Source organism: Penaeus chinensis, chromosome 20, assembly GCF_019202785.1.
Source record: "Penaeus chinensis breed Huanghai No. 1 chromosome 20, ASM1920278v2, whole genome shotgun sequence".
In the NCBI taxonomy this organism is placed as follows: domain Eukaryota; kingdom Metazoa; phylum Arthropoda; class Malacostraca; order Decapoda; family Penaeidae; genus Penaeus; species Penaeus chinensis.
Genome location: NC_061838.1, coordinates 2,064,379 through 2,085,396, shown reverse-complemented (window position 1 = coordinate 2,085,396; position 21,018 = coordinate 2,064,379). Strand labels below are relative to the sequence as shown.

At 34.7% G+C, this 21,018-nt stretch overlaps 5 long non-coding RNA genes across 5 annotated transcripts in view; all 5 read right to left on the bottom strand.

Moving 5' to 3' along the window:
• Positions 1–361: 361 nt before the first annotated feature.
• On the bottom strand, positions 362–1,782 carry LOC125035808. Its single transcript, XR_007115842.1, has 3 exons — positions 1,757–1,782; positions 901–1,092; positions 362–579 (listed from the first exon to the last, which is right to left on the bottom strand). It is a non-coding gene; the product is annotated as an uncharacterized LOC125035808 (long non-coding RNA).
• A 4,030-nt stretch (positions 1,783–5,812) lies between these two features.
• On the bottom strand, positions 5,813–7,131 carry LOC125035801. Its single transcript, XR_007115839.1, has 3 exons — positions 7,094–7,131; positions 6,274–6,461; positions 5,813–5,964 (listed from the first exon to the last, which is right to left on the bottom strand). It is a non-coding gene; the product is annotated as an uncharacterized LOC125035801 (long non-coding RNA).
• Positions 7,132–13,340: 6,209 nt separating this feature from the next.
• Positions 13,341–14,721, bottom strand: LOC125035798. Its single transcript, XR_007115836.1, has 3 exons — positions 14,679–14,721; positions 13,799–14,019; positions 13,341–13,510 (listed from the first exon to the last, which is right to left on the bottom strand). It is a non-coding gene; the product is annotated as an uncharacterized LOC125035798 (long non-coding RNA).
• Positions 14,722–16,588: 1,867 nt separating this feature from the next.
• Positions 16,589–17,235, bottom strand: LOC125035827. The gene is made up of 2 exons (XR_007115844.1): positions 17,062–17,235; positions 16,589–16,773 (listed from the first exon to the last, which is right to left on the bottom strand). It is a non-coding gene; the product is annotated as an uncharacterized LOC125035827 (long non-coding RNA).
• A 2,773-nt stretch (positions 17,236–20,008) lies between these two features.
• The window catches only part of LOC125035799, a 1,579-nt gene continuing 569 nt past the window's right edge, over positions 20,009–21,018 (bottom strand). Inside the window, exons 2-3 of the long non-coding RNA XR_007115837.1 lie at positions 20,466–20,710; positions 20,009–20,177 (exon numbers count right to left, since the gene is read on the bottom strand). This is a non-coding gene — a long non-coding RNA (uncharacterized LOC125035799). The remainder of the gene's footprint in view (positions 20,178–20,465; positions 20,711–21,018) is intronic.

Here is a 21,018-nt window from a genome sequence, read left to right as displayed (position 1 = left end):
ACATTATATGTGTGCGTGTACATATGTGTGTGTACGCATGTGTGTATATATGTAAATGTGCATGTATCCAAACACAAGTAACTCAAGCAACCCAATAGCTTGAAATGTTTTGGAGACCCATTATTCAGAGGGCGGCAGTGCCATTCATCCAGATTATAAACTCACCACTAACAACCATTTCTTATATGATGCAAAAGCCTCCACTGATGACAAAAATCGAAAATCTGAACTGCAGACAAGGTCAAGAAAAGTACTTAGGTGGGCTGATTAATATTTGATGATTCTTTGCCCATTTTACATGCACTTTGTACACGAACCACACATAAGGTATTCGTAATTATTTATATATTTCTCTGTATTTACTGAAAAATCGAACTTTATTGGGGGATAAGAATGAAATACATTGTTACAGGAAACATACAGCCGTAATTGTAAAAAAGACAGACGCCAATTAGACAAACAGGAAGATGATTTAAGCGAGAAAGAGCTGGTTCCTTGACCCTCGTTTCATTATTTTGCTAATTTTTTTTTCCTATCGTGTTACTGGAGACAGAATCCATGGACGGCTTCTAACTGGAACTGGAAGTAAGACCAGATTAAAATTAGGAAATTTTAAATACTTTTCTTGTCCTTTTTCTCCTCTTTCTGTGTTTGGATGCGAAGAAAAAAAGTATGAAAAAATACCAAAATATTTTATATATATTATACAGCTTGGGAAAATAATGAAGTTGGTATTTTTTATTAAGGAGTAATCTGGGAGAATGATCTTGTTTTTTGACAATTTAGTATTCATAATACAATACAGGTTTAAATAAAAAAGATCAAATCACTAAAATAAACCTTTAGATAAAAGTGAAATAAATTCACAAAAAATGAGATCAATATTCCATAACATCTTACCTCTCACCAGTACGCCGGCCTGTGTCCGTATCCGTTGCCATAACCGCCATGGGTTAAAGGCACAGGGTGGCCCCCATACCCATGTCCGTATCCGTGCCCTACGTGTCCGTATCCTCCGCTTGGCTCAGGAAAGGCCAAGGCGCAGGCAGCCAGCAGAATTACGACCAAGCAGGCGAACACGACACGAGAAACCTGCATCGCAATATGGATTTTTGTTTTTTGTTTTATGTCATTTATTTAACTGAAGTCGATTTATAATTTTAGAAGATAGATAGTTCACATACGGATGTATATATGCATACAGATGTCTAAATATATATTTTCTGCATGGTACTTTTGGTGAAAGAAATTATAACCATCACGTTTATATGAATGAGGTAGTACTCGCAACAGTCGTAGCTAATAAAGAATATCATATAGTTAGATTTGTACTAAAGTTATTATATGTTGTATACCGTGGTGGTACTGACCGTTATGATTTTTTACTAGATTTTTTAGTCATCACTATAATTATAACTATTTTCTATCATTATCATCATTGATAGTATTATAACTAATTTATCATCACCGGCTGCAGCCTTTAATAATACCTTCTCTGGTCGGAAGTCTAAGCGAGGAAGAGAAAACGGGTCACGGCCTTCACTGTCTCCAAAATTTTCCTATCTCTTTCTCGCTGTCTCACACACATATACATACATATATAGATATTTATAGGTAGAGATAAATATATAGATGGATAAAAAGATAAAAATATAAATGAATAGATGGACTGATAAAAGATACATAGATATAAATATAATCATTCATACCAGTACCAAAGGGACTCAAAGACAACGCTATTAAGCAATGAGGTTACCATTCTGGAGAGAGATTGTAGACTGCAGCGAGAACAGAAGTCGACTGAGGTGGCATTCTTGGATTTGTTTATTTATAGGCGTCTTGGTGCCAAACGAGGACGATACGAAGGATTTCTTTGTTTTTTTCTTCCTTTTCGATGTTAGGTAACGGATAAGTGGGGAAAAAAGGGTTTGCTGGTATTAATATATTTAGTTGTATCTATATCTGTGTATGTATCAATTTGGCTACTTAAATATATTTCTATACAGTCTTTGATCTCACCGTAGTAGATAGCTAATTATTGTTATAAAAATGAATACAATGTTAGTATTCAAAGGCAACAAAAAGAACCATAAAATATTAACAATGACCAACACGCTACATAACAGAAACATAAACAGATATTCGTGTGTCATTTGTAAACAGTGTCAGCTGTTGTAGCTAGAAAATTCTTCAGTATATAACAGCTGGAAATCCATGATCACCATTCCCGTATTGTGCGAATGATTCGACTGGTGGAATACTACAGTGTGTCCAGTCTCGGAAAAAAAACAATAACTGGCAACACACGTTGGATTCTATAGCACTCCGATTTGCCAAGTTTATTTTTCATTCTATTATTTTCACTTTCATTCCATGTCAAGTTTTTTGTTGTTCCAATCAGTTGACACTTAATACTTATGTATAAATAGGTTTTATATTTCTAAAATTGTTATATGGGTATTCTTTTTTTTTTTTTTCTTTTTTAACTAAAATTCACTATCTTTACGAACTAACTAAATTGAAGTTATAATCACAACCATACACTTTTCTGCTTTCTACCAGTACATGAGGATAACTTTGCTGAGCGAGTTCGTTGTTTTAGGAATAAAAATGTAGATATATGTACTGGTACATTAATAACTGGTACCTGGTTTAATCACTTATGTTTAAGCTACATGTTTGTATATGTAAATATATTTTTTATTTTTTGCCCTTTTCTTTACCCATACTATAAAAAAGCATATCATGTAACCTCCTGAAATCTTTATCATTCTATAGTAATTTGTGTTTATATAAACTGCAAAGATGGTAACCATGAAAGCCTTAACTTATACCTGTCCAGATAGTAGAATGGTTCGCCAGACTTTTGCTCCCTTAAACGAAGAAATGCCTAAAATTATTACTGATATCGTTTGTTAAAGCGGCATCGTCAATCCTATCATTTGACTGATAAGCAACAGTATAGAATTCCTCATCGGGAAAAGCTCCAGCTGTCCATCTTCGTTTAGAAGGTCGTTGGTATATATATCACTCCCGGATGGACAAATGTAGGTGAGTTGGATTGATGATTTGAGGAGTGCGGGACAAATTTAGTTTTTTTCTATCGAAACGTTAGTGATGTTTCTTTCGTTCTCGCTCTCCCTCGTTCTCTTCTCTCTTATTTTTCCGTCTCGGTCTCTTCCACCTGTTACTAAAGATTTTTTTTTTTTGTAACATTTCCGAAACCTCTAACACTTTGATACACTCTGATACATGTTTGCTCTTTACGCGTACATTACTGGAACCTGTTGAAACATACAGTTTGATACACTTCTATACGCCAATCAGAGCACGATATTTTTCTGATATATTGCATGTAGTCTTATAGGATTTATTTTATTAATTACGAATCGCATCGTATTTTTTTTATTTTTTTATATAAACCTCTTAATTGTAAAAGTGCATAAAACATTTATGTGCCTTTTTAGTATTACATCAAATACACGTTCTATGCGGGTAAAATGCGAAGTCAATCATGCCGATTGCTGGAACGACATGGTAAGGATTTCCAACTTGTCCGCGTTATATGATGTGGTGTTAACTTGGGTGGGACAAATGTCTTTAAAATCATTCTAGACGTCAATAATATAACCTTACAGGTTAATAATATAAAAGAAAATGCATCTTAATTTGTTCATATGGTTCAGACAAAATCAAGTAAATGTCCCTGATCATTGGAATTACAATATAGGTTGCAGAGTAGTCAGGTAATTTTCCATTTTATTTGAAACTTCCACAATGTTTTACTTGTTATTTAAAATCATACTAGCATATTAAGTACTTTAGTGGTTTTCTATTATGAAAAAGTTACCTCTTTTTCTCAAATCTCCTTATGTCAGTACAAACTTCGATGATATCGTGTTTTGTTGTGACCATGATACAACTTGAAACAATGTAACGAGTGTTAGGGGTTTTGGGACGACACAAAAAAGGCCTTATGTGTGCTGAACGAGAGAAAATATAGCTTACTGAAATACTGCAAATTCACTCAATAATATATACTTATACAAGACAAATTCCCATATTCTATCGTCATTACTGGTTTGCTTCAGTTAAGCTTGAAATAAATAATATACTTTCCGTATGTCATGTACACTGCACAGTGATAAATCTTGTTTTATTGAAATAGAATTCTATCATTATCAACATCTGATACATACCTTCATTCGATCTCTCATATCATCTCGAAAAGGAAATAAGTAATAAAATAAAAGGAGATTTTGTGATAAGATGAAATACATTATCTTACCTTTGTGGGTGAGAGATGCTGAATGACTGCCGTTGCTAACTATACTACCATGCGGCGGAGCCCCCTATTATACTATTATTTCACTAGTTGGCAACTGGCGCACTTTCTTCTATTATGTTATTTCTTATCGTGTTAGAAAAAAAGAAGAAAGAAATGCGACAATTCACCGATAAATTTCGTGGTGTAATTTCACTGTCTATTGGGTACGTAAATGTCATGTGTTCTTGATGGAAGGGATTACGGTAAATGTCAGTAAGGATTAATGATATATCTATCCGTTATTGTGGCCGTGATTGTCATGACTTTGTTGACTTGGTACTGATATATATAAATTAATATACATGTGTGCATATGTGTATATATGTATATATATGTATAAAACATATATGTGTCTATGTATATATAGAGAGACATACACCCATAAATATCTATATATATGTATATATACATATACTGTATGTGTATCAGTGTGTATGTGTGTGCCTATGTGTGTATCTGTGTGTGTGTATTCTCTAAAATGCTGCATGATGCGCGCGTGACTGCCCCGTGACCTTGTCTCACTGCTCGAATATATATATATATATTATATAATATATATAACACATATATGTGTGTGGTGGTTTGAAGAAAACCGAGTTGATTTTTGGGGACAAGATGGTACAAACAAGAAGCCCCTTGGAAAAAAAGTGGTAACATCACAACGGCTACCATTACCAATAACCATAGAACACTCCCTTCTCTAGTCGATTGATCTGAAATCAACAAACCAATAATTGTCCAAATCTATATCCCTAACTTTAAAATATCTTTCATTTATTATTCACATGATGTCAACAACTTGAGCACCAAGCAATAATTCAAACTTGCATTTCTAAGTGCCATATACTTCTTGTATATGAAGTTATGTAAACACAACATAGCTGGTCCCTCCCTACAAACAAACTTTTAATACTTTTACTATATACTGACACCTTTGTGACATTGTCAAATGAAAACATAAAGGTGTCAAAATAAATATGTATTCTGCAGAATCAATCCTTTCAGTGCCTTAAAACTTGGGGTCATAAATATTACTTTCATTCTGTATTCCAAATAACATAGAAAACGGATATAAGTTTTTTTTTATAGACAACTAGGATCCGAAACAATTTCATGTCTACAATATATGTGTACATGTACGTTTGTCCATATATATTTGGGTGCATATGTATGTGCGTATATACGTGTACGTGTCCTAGCACAAATAACTCAAGCAACCCATTGGCTTGAAATATTTTGGAGAACACCATTCAGCGGGCGATAGCGCCATTCATCCAGATTCTAGACATACCCCTCCACTGATGACAAATGTCGAAAATCTGTCTGAACGACAGAAAAGATCAAGAAAAGGACTTAGTTGATATGATTCCTGGCGCCTTTTGCATTCACTCTGTACACGCAATATACATGATATTTTTTTTTATATAGTCGTAGTTTACCACCTGGAAATGCGAACGTTATTGGGGCTAAGAATCAAATACAATGTTGAAGAAAATACAACCTTTATTGTAAACAAGATAGAGACCAATTAGACAAGCTGCAAGCTGATTTAAACAGGAGAAAGAGCTGGTTGTTCATTATTTTGCTAAAATCTCTTTACCCATCGTGTTACTGGAGACATAATCCAAGGACAGCATCTAAATGGAGGAGGAAGGAAAACCACAGAAGAATTAGGAAAATTTTCTTAGTTGTCTTGTCTTTCTTTCTCTCATCTTTCTGTGTTCGGATGTAAAGAGGAAAAATAAAAGTACCATGAATAAATCCCAAAACATCATGACTTAAGGTTTTAAACTTGAAATACACATAGGGGCAGATTATATATACATATATACATATATATATATACACAAACTATTCAACTTTGGAAAATTATAAAATTTGTACTTTTTATCAAGGATTAGCAGCTGGGAGAAATAATTAATATTCCGTAACATCAAACCTCTCACCAGTATGGCGGCCTGTGTCCGTATCCGTTGCCATAACCGCCATGGCCCCCATACCCGTGTCCGTATCCGTGCCCCACGCGTCCGTGTCCATAGGTGGGGACTCCGTATCCTCCGCTTGGGTCAGGGAAGGCCACGGCGCAGGCAGCCAGCAGAATTACGACCAAGCAGGCGAACACGACACGCGAAACCTGCATCGCAATATGGACATTATTATTTATATTTGTGTTTTAGTTTACTAAGTCAGTTTAAGCTGAATTACATTTTTTGAATATAGATCGTTCATATACGGCTGTATTCATGAATGCAGATGTATGAATATATATTTTCTGCATGACATTTTTGGTAAAAGGTATAACCATTGTGATAATATAAATGCAACAGAACTCGTAACAGTCGTAGCTAATACTGAATACTATTATACTTAATATTATTATAGCTATACTTGCATTAAAGCTTATACATATGTATATCGTGGTGGTACTGACCGTTATGATTTTTACTATATATTTAGTCATTATCACTACAATTATAATTATTTTCTATCATCATTGTCATTGATATTGCTATAACCAACTTATTTTCATGGGCTGGAGCCTCTAATGATAGAGGAAGAGAAAACGGGTTGCGGCCTTCACTGTCTCCAAAATTTTCCTATCTCTCTCTCGGTGTCTTACACACACAGATAAAAATATAGATAAACAGACGGATTTATAAAAGATACATAGATATTAACATAACCATTCATGCCTACAATATCACACTGCTAAGTACCAAAGGAATTCAAAGACTGAACGCTAATATCAAGCAACTGAAGTGTTACCATTTCGGAAGAGAGAGCTTGTTGACTGCAGCGAGAACAGAAGTCGACTGAAGTGGCTTTCTTGCAATGGTTGCTTTATAGGCGTGTTGGTGCCAAACAAGGACCATACGAAGGATATATTTGTTAGGTTTTTGCTCGTCTTCAATGTTGGGTAACAGAAATAAGTGGGAAGTATTTGTGTGTACAGGTTTGCTGTTACTGATATATGTAGCTGTATCTATATTTGTATCTATTTATCCATGTGGTTATTTTATATTTATATACATAGACTTTGATGTCACCGTAATAGATAGCCAATGATGATTACAGAAATATATTCAATACTGGTAATCATTTGTTTGATAAAAACAAATTGAAGCACCAGCAAAAATAACCATAAACATAATATTGACAATGACTAACATGCTACATAATAACAAATATATATATATAAGTATTCCTGCGTGATCTCTAGAGTATTGGCTGCTTTAACTAGACAATTCTTCAGTATATAAGAATTAGAAATCCATAATCACCGTTCCCTAGTTTAGTGCGAATGATTCGACTTACGTAACACCATTTTTTCCGTCCAGTTTCGGAAAGATAACTGACAACCGTAGCACTCCGATTTGCCAAGTTTATTTTTTTTATTCTTTTATGTTTCACTTTCATTTCATAGTAAGACTTTTTTTTTTTTTTTTTTTTTTTTTTTTTTTATTCTAATCAAATGACACGTAATACACATGTTTACGCAGGTTCTTTAATTGATAGGAACGGTATTCCTTTTCTTTAAGCTGAAAGTCCTTCTACACTGAAATTAATGCAAGTTGCGATCATAACCATACACTTTTCTGCTTTCTATCTGCAAATGAGGCTAACTTTGCTGAGTTCGCTATATTAGGATTGAAAAGGTGGATGATACATATGATATGAATGATATTTAATCTATTAATATTAACTTGTAACAGCAGCACATGATGTTTCTACTACGTCTTTTTTGCCCTTTCCGTTACCCAACATATTAGAATAAAGCAAATCATGTAACCTGAAATCCATGCCATCCTATATTCATTCGTGTTTCGAACATGAATTTAGTTCTATGGTTCGCAAGACTTAAACTCTCATGAACGCAAATTATTACTGATGTATTTTGTAAAAGTACCATTCACTGAGACACCATAGTACTGAATGAAGCATTTGATAGTTGAATATTTAAGACAACTTCTATAAAGATTATCATATCCTTACGTTACGATAGAGCGGCGACGTCGATGACATCATTTGCCTGATAAGCAAAGTGGTATAGAATTCCTCATTGGAAAAAGCTCGAGGCTTACATCTTTGTTTACAAGGTCGTTGGTGTGTATAGCCGAGGCGTCTCACTCCTGTATGTCTATTAGTTTTTCTCTTTTTTTCTCTATGCATATATATTTGTGTATATTTATGCTAATATGCCTGTATGAATATATACCACTCAGTGTATAAATTGATACGCTGAACTTTTGTACAATATTTCGTATATTTAATTGTTTCTGTTCATCATCATAACGGATTTATATTCCTTAATGTAATTACATTATTATTCGCGTTTGTTCTCTGTTCATTGATTTCACTCAACGTTTATTATGCTGTAACTTTTTTCAGGTTCCTTTATTTCATTATAACGATGATCTATTTTTTTACTGATCTGTACGATTGTTGCCAGTGCCTATATTTTTAATTATCATTATACATTTATATATATTTGTTATGGCTTTTAATGTTTCATTTTTTTTCTAGTGAAACCCGTGTGTTGATCGCTATGTAATCAAGGAACTTGAAATACTATGTGTGTTCATGCGTTTGTATACGAACACACAAACCTTAGTAAAGTTTATATATTTAAAAATAAAGAATTAAGAGATAAAAGAGAAACGTGTGAAGCCAAATATTTATTAAAATGGTTGCCAAAGATCCAGAAGATTCTCAAATTTTTCTTATTATTATTATCTTAAAGATTCGTATTTCCTTGATAATGATTTTAGACGAAATTGGGTAGCACTGAGTTACCGATGTTAAGCTCAGTGCTTTCTTTATATGGATGTTAAGTACGTATGGCACCCTTTGTAATGAAATCTGCTCTTTTGGATATCTGTTTTGTATCTCTCTTTTACTCTTGTACTTCTTTCTCTTGCTCTAATGTCTTTTTTCTGTCCTTATTTTCTTTCTCGAATCGTATCTCTCTTCCCTTCTCTAGAGTTACACTAAAGCTCAAGTACACATGACGAACCAGGAAAAATAGTTAAGCAATTCTCTAGACTGAAACAGCCACATATTTTAAACCTCACATGTGACTCTCCCCTCATCTTACCTAGCCATAGTAGTAACTGTATCGGAAGTGTCCATAGCCTCCATAGCCTCCGTAGCCCAATCCTCCAAGGCCATATCCTCTGTAACCTCCGTACAGGCCGAACAAGTGTCAACGACTTGCCTCAGGAAGGGCCAGTGTCGAAGCCGACAGGACTACGACCACCAACACGACCAGCAGGACACGGTTAATCTGCAGGAGGATTTGCAGGATATATTATGACGGATGGAGAAAAAGTGAAATAGATTGATGATTTGAGGAATGCAGGATAATCTTAAGTTATATGTTCATATTAGGTGTTTGTCGGATTGTGGAAATTTGAGGAGCATGTACTTGTCTTCTCAAAATGTTAAGGAGTCTTCTGTAAAGTGTGGAATTCTCTGTGGGATTTTCTTTTCCTTTTTCTTTTCAATGTTGAGTGTTATACCTGCAGTTTGAATATTCCACAACTTATAGAAATATATATCGGTGAATTTTCACATACATCTTTGACATGGAAATGTCAGAATTTGTTTCGGTATTGCTCATTTTAATTATTAATGGCAACTCAACTTCATCTCTTCTATGGAGTTGACGTTATGACGTATCAATACATGATTGGTGGGATTAATTAGCTCATTCTGAGTAAGTTCAGTATCAAGATTTGAATTCAAAAGTAAAGCCTAGTCCGGAAGTGAATTAAATTCAATCCTGGACGCTGCCATCGCGCATGCGCTCTAGAGATCTGGCTTAAACTTTGATACTGGATTAACATTTATGGCGCATACAGAAGACAGTTAGTGATGTTTCTTACGCTCTCGCTCTCTCCTATATTTGTCTGTCTTTTCCACCTGTTACTAAGTGAGCTGAATGAGAGAAAATACAGCCTACTGAAATACCACACATTCACTCAGTCGTATATACTTGGAGGCTAATTTCCAGATTTTATCGTTACTGATTTGCTTCAGTTAACCTTGAAATAAAGAACGTACTTTCACGGTGATAAATCGTGTCTTATTGAAATATAATGTAATCATTGTCACGATCTAATACATATATTCATCCGATATCTCATACCTCGGAAAAAGATGATAGAAAATAAATGGATATTCTGTAATAAAAAAAAAAAAAAAAAAAAAAAATACATCAACTTACCATTGTGGGCGAGATATGCTGAATGGCTAACATTGCAACCCATACTGCCACGCGCTCGAGCTCCCCTTTTATATTGTTATTTTACAGTAAGGATCAACGATATATATCTATTCGTTTTTGTAGCAGCGATTGTCATTACTTTGCATAGCACCGTATCTGCAAATGAATAAATTTATATGTGTTTGTATGTATAAACGTATAGAAATATATACATATAGATATATATAAATATAGACAAATACATACATATATATTCATATACGCACATATGTAGATGTATGTACATATATTTACATACTGCATGGTGTATCACTGTGTCTATGCGTGTATGAGTTTATGTATGTGTATCCTCTAATGTTACATGATACATGACCTTGACTAACAAATCGTAATAATGACAGATTCTGAGAGGCATCTCGTTTCTGGCACACTAGTTTCGGAGGAATAGGTAGATGTTCATCTGTCAATGTTGATGTGCACATGGAAAATGTTTCAATAAACTTTTTGCAAATATTGAGTCGTTGCGTTCCGTTTATATTGCAAGTATTGAAACTTGTGACCTTCTCGAGGGTATTATTTTTTTTCGTAAATGCATTCATATTGTTTAATACTCATTGAACAAAAAAAAAAAAAAAAAAAAAAAAAAAAAAAAAAAAAAAAAAAACAATGCTTTCATTTTAATTGAACAAAGAACGATGCTTTAAGAGGGGTGCTCTCCTTAAAAACTTACGAGTGAATTTTAGAATAGCTGCTGATCAAACGAAGTACAATACACATAGATAGACAATGCTGAAAAAGCCTGGTAATGAGTGAAAATGCATTCATAATAGATTATGCAGGCCAAACTGAAAAGTGGGAATTGCCAAAAATTGCAATTGTTTGCACTCTGTTTAATAGCTTGCCTGTCTCTCTCTTTACTCACACGCAGTCGAACACACAGCACACATGCACACACGCATAAATACACATATAAGGTATTTTTCGTAACATTTCCGAAACCCCTAGTACTTTGATACACTCTGAAACATTTACATTATTGCCCTTTACATTACCGGAACCTGTTGAAACGTCTTTAATTTTTTTTATTTTTTTATTTTTTTATCAAAGTGTATGCCTTCGCCTTAATACGGTTTGCTACACTCTTGACAGCCAATCAGAATGCGATGTTTTTCAGATATATTTCACGTAGTCTCAGAAAGGGATTTATATTTTCATTGATTACGAATCGCATCGTAAGTTTCTTGATAAAACTCTTTCTTGTCAAGGTGCATAAAATGTTTCTGTGCCTTTTTAGCAGCACATCAAATACATGTTCACTCTATATGGGTAAAATTTGAAGTCAATCATGACGGTCGCTGGAACGACGTGGTAAGATTTACCAACGTGTCCGAGTCATAAGACGTGGTATTGACTTCGGTGGGATGAATATCTTCCAAATCATTCTGTGATATAACCTTACAGACTCAAAAATATCCAGAGAAATGCTGTGTATCTTGATTTGTCGATAAAATTCAGTCAATCAATACAACTACCACTTTTCATATGAAGATCATACGTATTAAAAAAAAAAAAAAGATATTTTGACGAAATCTGAGAATTATATTCAAATTTTCCGTAGCCATGGAAAGCGAAGAGAGGTGTTTATAAACAATATAAGCTGCATAGTCAGGTACTTTATTTTATTTGAAGCTTCTACAATGTTTTGTTTGTAATTATGTACAATTATTAACTACTTTAATGGTTTTATACTAACCTTTTTATGTGGAAAAAACTCCACTCTGTGACAGAACTTAAAACAATGTATCAGAGTGTTAGGCGTCTTGGAATGCTACAAAAATACCTTTAAGTGAATGAATGAATAATTGTATATAACACTCATATATATATATATATATATATATATATATGTGTGTGTGTGTGTGTGTGTGTGTGTGTGTGTGTGTGTGTGTGTGTGAAGAAAACCGCCTGTTTCGTCACGGAGTGGATTTGTTGGGATAAGATCGTACAAAGGAGATGATGCCACCCTAGGAGCCCTTCGGAAAACAAGTGACTAAAATCAACAAACCAAAATGGTCCAAATCTATATCCCTAACTTTATAATATCTTTAACTTATTAACACATTCACATGCTGTCAACACTTCTAATGTCTAATGTAAACACAACATGGCTGTTCCATCCCTGCGAACATAAACCTTTAATGCTTTTACTACATACTAACACAATGACATCATAAAGGTGTCAATATAAATATTTCAGTGACTCAAAACATGGATTCAGTATTATACACACTCTGTATCTCTAATAAATTGGAAATAAGATAAGTCTTAGAGCAGACTAGCATCCGCAACACAATTGCATGTCTGCAATGTATGTGTGCGCGTGTGCGTGTGTGCGTTTATGTGTGCATGTGTGTATATGCATTTGTATATGTATGTCCTAACACAAGTAACTCAAGCACCCCAATAGCTTGAATTGTTTTGGAGAACCACCATTCAGCGGTTAGCAGTACCACTCATCCAGATTCTAGACACACCACTCTCCACCATTTCTTATATACAACAAAAGCCTGTACTGGTGACAAATGTCGAAAATCTGTCTGGACGGCAGAGAAAGGTCAAGAACAGGACTTAAGTGGGCCGACATTAATATTTAATTTCTTGCTCATTTTACATTCACTCTGTACACTATGCATAAGGCTTTCTTAATTACACAAAAATACATATTTCTATTTAGTCGCAGTTTACCACCCGGAAAATTATTAGTCAGGGATAAAAACAAATGCACTGTTGAAAGAAAATGATTCCTTATTGTAATCAAGATAGAGACCGGTTAGACAAACCGGAAAAAAACATATAAACAAGAGGAAGAGCTGGCTGTCTGACCCTCGTTTTATTATTTTGCTAAAATCTCATTACCCAGCGTGTTAATGGAGGCAGAATCCATGGGCAGCATCTAACTGGAAGAAAGACCACGGTAGAATTAGGATTTTTTTTCATAGTTATCTTGTCCTTCTTTCTCTCCTCCTCTTACGGGAAAATATGTAACCAATACTTAAATGCTGTGACATAAGGTCTTAAGAATATAATACACACAGGGGACTGATTTTCTTTATACAATTTGCGAAAATAATGAAATTTGTATTTTTTTTTTTATTATGGAGACATCTTTTGGCGATTTAGACTTTATAATACAAGGTACGTTTAGATAAAATATAATAATAAAAAAGATAATTAACATTCCGTACCATGTCGCCGTTCACCAGTACGCCGGCCTGTATCCGTATCCACCGCCATAACCGCCATGGGTTAAAATCACACGGTGGCCGCCATACCCATGTCCGTATCCGTGCCCGATGTGTCCGTGCCCGATGTGTCCGTATCCATATCCTCCGCTTGGGTCAGGGAAGGCCAAGGCGCAGGCAGCCAGCAGAATTACGACCAAGCAGGCGAACACGACGCGAGAAACCTGCATCGCAATATGGACATTATGATTTTATTTCATTATTTATTTTATTTTACTTGTTTAACTGAATTTGAATAATTACATTTTAAAATATAGATGGCTCACATACGGCTGTATATGTGTATACAAAATTGTATATATTTTTTGCATGATACTTTTGATGAAAGATATAATCATAATGATAACATAAATGCGGCAGTACTCATAACAGTCGTAGCTAATAATGAGTTATGCAATACCTATACTTGCACTAATTTTATTAAATATATCGTGGTAGCACTGACCGTTATGATTTACCATTTTTTCATAGTCATCATCAATACGATTATAACTATTTTCTATTGCCATCGTCATTGATATTAATTTATTATCATCGGCTTAACTGCCTTCAAAATTTTCCTATCTTCCTCGCTCACACTCGCTGTCACACACACACATACACACACACACACACACACACACATATACACACTTACGCAAATAGACAAAGATAGGTAGAGATAAATATAAAGATGAATACAGATAAAGCTATAAATAGATAGATGGACAGATACCTAAGATACATAGATGTAGACATAATCATTCATACCTACAATATCACACTGCTAAGTACCAAATGGATTCAAAGACTGAACGCTAATATCAAGCAACTGAAGTGTTACCATTTCGGAAGAGAGAGCTTGTTGACTGCAGCGAGAACAGAAGTCGACTGAAGTGGCTTTCTTGCAATGGCTGCTTTATAGGCGTGTTGGTGCCAGACAAGGACCATACGAAGGATAACTTTGTAAGTTTTTTGCTCATCTTCACTGTTAGGTAACGGAAAAAGTGGGATTTGTGTGTTTGTGTGCTGGTTTGCTGTTATTGATATATCCAACTGCATCTATATTTGTATCTCTATCCATCTGGCTATTTGTATATCTATATACATAGACTTTGATGTCACCGTAACAGATAGCCACTGATAATCATGAAAATAAATGCAGTGCTGGTAATCATTTGTGTGATATAAAAAGACCAACAAACTACATGATAACAAATATATATAAATTTATATATATATATATATATTGCGTTATTTTTGGACAGTGTTGGCTGTTTTATCTAGACAAATTTTCAGTGCTTAATAGCGGGAAATCTATGAACACCATTCCCCAGTTTTGTGTGATTGAATCGAGTCGTGGAATAAAAACAACTGGTAACCCATGTTGAACTCTGTTGCACTCCGATTTGCCAACTGTTTCTCTTTTTTTCTTTTTCATTTCATGTCTTTTTGTTATTCTAATTACCTGACACTTGATACTTCTATTTACGCATTTTTTAATTTCTAAAATTGATAGATAAGTATTCCATTTTTTATTATTTGTTATTTATTATTTTATTATAAATTTGTCATCTACACGAAATTAATGGAAGTAGCGACTACAGCCACACTCTTTTCTGCTTTCTACCTGCAAATGAGGCTACCTTTGCTGAGTTCGTTAAAGTAGGAATAAAGATGGTGTATATATAGATGATATATATATTTATTCTAACTGATAACCGCAGCTTTGGTCAATCATGACGATTATCCTATGTCTGATGTTTTTTTTGTCCTTTTCATCAACCAACATATTTAAACAAAGCAAATCATGGAACCTATGAGCCATGACATCCTATATTCATTCGTGTTTCGAATATGCTGAAAAGACGGCAACCATGAAATCCTCAACTTCTACCTGTCCAGTTAGTACAACGGTTCGCCAGACTTAAACTCTCATGAACGCAGGAATGTCTTTCGAATTATTACTGATGTATTTTGTAAAAGTACCATCACTGAGCCACCATAGTACTGAAAGAAGCATTTAGTAGTCGAATATTAAAGACAACTTCTATAAAGATTACCATATCTTTACGTGACGATAGAACGGCGACGTCGATGACATTATTTGCTTGATTGGCAAAGTGGTATAGAATTCCTCATCGGAAAAAGCTCGAGGTTTGCATCTTCGTTTACAAGGTCGTTGGTATATATGTAGGCAAGACGTCTGTCTATTTGTCTTTCTCTTTTTCTCTATATATATGTATATGTTAATTTGCCTGTGTGTGTATATATATACACCTCTCTCTCTATATAAATTGATACGCTGAACTTTTTTAAAGGGAAATTTGTAGGTTTGTTTAATCGTTTTTATTAATTATCATAATATATTTGTCTTTGTTATTGCAGTTAATTTCATTATGATTCGCTTTTGTTCTTTTGTGCATTGATTTCGCTCAACGTTTATTATGCTATGCTTTCTTTCCTTTTAATAAAATCTGTTGCTTTTTTCCTTTATTTCATTATAACGAAGATGCTTTTTTTTAATGATCTGTGCGATTGTTACCAGTTCGTATTTTCAGTTATCATTATGCATTTATACAAATTTATTATAATTTTTTTTTTTCTATTGTAACTCGTGTATTAATTCCTATAAAATCATGCAACTTGGCATAAAGGTGAATGTATGTGTCCATCGTGTGTGTATATGAACAAACACTAGTAAGGTTTATATATTTATAGTAATGAACAATTGTAAGATAAAAGGGACACATGTGAAGCCAAATATTTATTAGATTTGTTGCCAAAGATCTACAGTATTCAAGATGCTTAAAAAAATCTTCGTACTTCCTTGGTAATGATTTCGAAGTTGGGGAGCACTGAGTCACCGATTTCAAGCTCAGTGCTTTATATGGAGGTTGAATACGTGAGACACCCACTGCTATGGTTGTCTGGTTAATCTGTGAGGGAAAGAAATTATTTTGTATCTGTTCTTTTGGCTATATGTTTTGTATCTTTTACTCTCGTTCTTTCTCTTGCTCTAATCTTCTTTTTTTGTGCTTTTTTTCTTTCTCTAATCCTGTCTCTCTTCCCCCTCTCTATTTCTCTATTTTCTTCATAACATACAAAGATACACAAAAGCTAATGTACAATGTACATATGGGGAAACAGGAAAAATAGTGAAGCAATTCTCAAGACTGAGATGACTCATATTTTAAACCTCACACGTGACTCTCTCCTCAGCTTACCTAGCCGTAGTAGTAATTGTATGGGAAGTGTCCATAGCCTCCATAGCCTCCGTAGCCTCCGTAGCCCAATCCTCCAAGGCCATATCCTCCGTAACCTCCGTACAGGCCGAACAAGTGTCGACGACTTGCCTCAGGAAGGGCCAGTGTCGAAGCCGACAGGACTACGACCACCAACACGACCAGCAGGACACGGTTAATCTGTAGGAGGATTTGCAGGATCTATTATGACAAACGGACCAAAGTAGGATTGATGATTTGAGGGATGCGGGGTAATCTGAGGAGGATGTACTTGTTCTCTCGTTCACTTCTCTCTCATTCTCCTATATTTCTGTCTGTCTCTTCCACCTGTTACTAAGTGGGCTGGACGAGAGAAAATAGAGCCTACTCAAACACCACAAATTCAATCAGTCGTATGTACTAGGAGGCTAATTTCCAGATTTTATCGTCGTTACTGATCTGCTTCGGTTAAGCCTGAAATAAAGAATGTACTTTCCGTATGACATGTACACTGCACAGGGATAAATCGTGTCTTATTAAAATATATGTAATCATTATCATGATCTGATACATATCTTCATTCCTACCTCGAAAAAAACTAAGTTATAAAATAAATGGATATTCAGTGATAAGACAAAATACATAATCTTACCATTGCGGGTGAAAGATGCTGAATGACTGCCGTAGCTAACTATGCTGCCATGCGCCCGAGCCCCATTTTATACTGTGATTTGACTCGTTGGCAACCGAGGTATTTTCTTCTAGTCTGTCATTACTTATCGTGCTAGAAAAAAAAAAAAAAAAAAAAAAAAAAAAACGCGACATTACCGATAAATTTCGTGGTGTAATTTCACTGTCTATTGGGTACGTAAATGTCATGTGTTCTTGATGGAAGGGATTACGGTAAAATGTCAGTAAGGATTAATGATATATCTATCCGTTATTGTGGCCGTGATTGTCATGACTTTGTTGACTTGGTACTGATATATGCAAATGAATAAATTCATATGTGTATTTGTATGTATACATGTATTGAAATATACATACATATAGACCCAAATACGCACATGCATATATATATATATATATATATATATACATACATATATATACACACACGTATATATATACACACACATGTATCTATATCTATATGTATTGTGTATATATACTGTACATGTGTATCAGTATGCAATGTGTATCCTCTAAAGGGTTACATGATGTAAGCATGACTACCCCAAGACCTTGATTCACAAATCGTATGCAATGACAGGTTTTGCAAGGCTTCCCTTCTCTGGCCCACTAGTTTCGGGGGAACAGAAAAAGTTTTACGCAGGTTGCCTTTTTTTTATGTTCTTGTCATTTGTATTGAGTTTAGCAGCGTAGTTTTGCAAATTTCGGTATCGTAGTCTCTGCGTTGCATTCATGTTGCACATATTGAATCTTGTGACCATTTCTGGGGTGTTGAAAAAAAAAAAATTATATATATATATACATATATATATATATATATATTTGTAAGCGTTCATACTGTTTCGTATTCAACAAACAAAGCACGATGGTTTAAGAGGGGTATTGTCTTAAAACCTTCTTAAAGACGAGGTTATTACAATGTACATGAAAAGATAATAACGAGAAAGCAGGGTAAAGAGGGAAAATAGATATGCAAATAGTTTATGCAAGCAAACTCAAAGTAAATGGGAATTGCCAAAACTCATAATACAATTACTTAATACGGAGCTTGCCTGCCTCTCTTTACTCACACACAATTGAACTTACGCACACACGTATGTATATACATATAAGTGAATAAATGAATGAATATATTTATAACACAGATGTATATATGTGTGTGTGTGTGTGTGTGTGTGTGTGTGTGTGTGTGTGTATGTGTGTGTGTGTGTGTGTGTGTGTGTGTGTGTGTGTGTGTGTGTGTGTGTGTGTGTGTGACGTAGAGATGTCTTCCCATGACAAGAAAAATATGATATCTTTTTTCAGTGATGGCTGTTAGAAGAAAACCTTCGTCACAGAGTGGATTTATTGGATTTATGGTATAAACGAGATGGCGTCACCCAAGGGAAACAAGTGGCAACATCACAGCGGCTACCACTAACAATAGCCACAAAACAATTCCTTCTCCACACGTTCGAACTGAAATCCAACCAAAAATAGTCCAAATCTATATATCTAAATCCATAATATATTTCATTTATTAACGAATTCACGTGATGTCAACACTTTTGATCACCAAGCAATAATTCAAACTTGCATTTTTAAGCGTCACATACTTCCTGTTCTTCTCATGGTTTAATGTAAACACATGTCTGGTCCTTCCCTCTGCAAAGAAACATTTAATACTACTATATACTAACACTGTGGCATCATCAAATGACAGCGTAAAGGCATCAAAATAAATATGCATTCAACAAAACAAATCCTTTAAGTGACTCAAACCTTGAAGTCATAATATTATTAACATTCTGTATTCCTAATAAAATGAAAAAAGTACTCTCTAGGGCAGATTTTCCTCCGCAACACAATTTCATGTCTACTCTATATGTGTATGTGTGTGCGCATGTTTGTGTATATGCATTGTATGTGTATATGTCCTAACACAAGTAACTCAAGCACCCCAATAGCTTGAAATGATTTGGAGAAGCACCATCCAGCGGCTAGCAATGCAACTCATCCAGACACAACACTAAACCACCTTTTCTTATATAAAACAAAAGTCTCCACTGATGACAAATGCCGAAAATCTATATGAATGGCAGAAATGGGTCAAGAAAAGGACTTAGATGGACCGACATTAATATTTAATGATTTATTACTCATTTTACATTCACTCTGTACACGCACTATGCATAAGGCTTTCTTAATCCCAGAAAAAAATTACGTGTCATTTCTATATAGGCGTAAGTTTATTAGGAGATAAGAATTAAATACACTATTGAAAAAAAGTCTTTATTGTAAACAAGACAGAGCCCAGCTAGACAAACTTGAAAACAATTTAAATCAAGAGAAAGAGTTGGTTGTTTGATTCTCGTTTCATTATTTTGTTAAAGTCGCTTTACCCATTGTTACTGGAGGCAGAATCCATGGACAGCGTTTAACTGGAACTGGAAGGAAGACCACAAAAGTATTAGGAAGTTTTTCTTAGTGGTCTTATCCTTATTTCTCTCTTCTGGGTTTGAATGTGAAGAGGAAAAAAAAAAAAAAAATGCACCGTGGATAAATACCAAAATACTATGATATAAAGTCTTAAGAATATAATACACATAAGGGACTTTTTCATATACAGTTTGGGAAAACAATGTTTTTTTTTATGGAGAAATATTAAATATTTTGATAATTTAGACTTTATAATACAAGACACGTTTAGAATAAATGAAATCAACATTCCGTACCATGTCGCCGTTCACCAGTACGCCGGCCTGTATCCGTATCCACCGCCATAACCGCCATGGGTTAAAATCACACGGTGGCCGCCATACCCATGTCCGTATCCGTGCCCGATGTGTCCGAGCCCGTGTCCGTGCCCGTGTCCGTATCCATAGGTGCGGAGTCCGTATCCTCCGCTTGGGTCAGGGAAGGCCAAGGCGCAGGCAGCCAGCAGAATTACGACCAAGCAGGCGAACACGACGCGAGAAACCTGCATCGCAATATGGACATTATTATTATTTTCATTTCACTTTTATTTACTTGTTTAATTGAATTTGAATTACAGTTTTTAGAATGTAGATAGTTTATATACGGCTGTATATATGTATACAAATGTATAAATATATGTTTTCAGGATGATACTTTTGGTAAAAGATATTACAACCATAATAATGATAATATGAATGCGACAGTACTGGTAACAGTCATAGCTAATGATTGTTATATAATACTTATACGTGAACTAGAACTGTTAGATATCTCGTGGTGGTACTGCCCTTTACAAGTTTCCTTGTATAG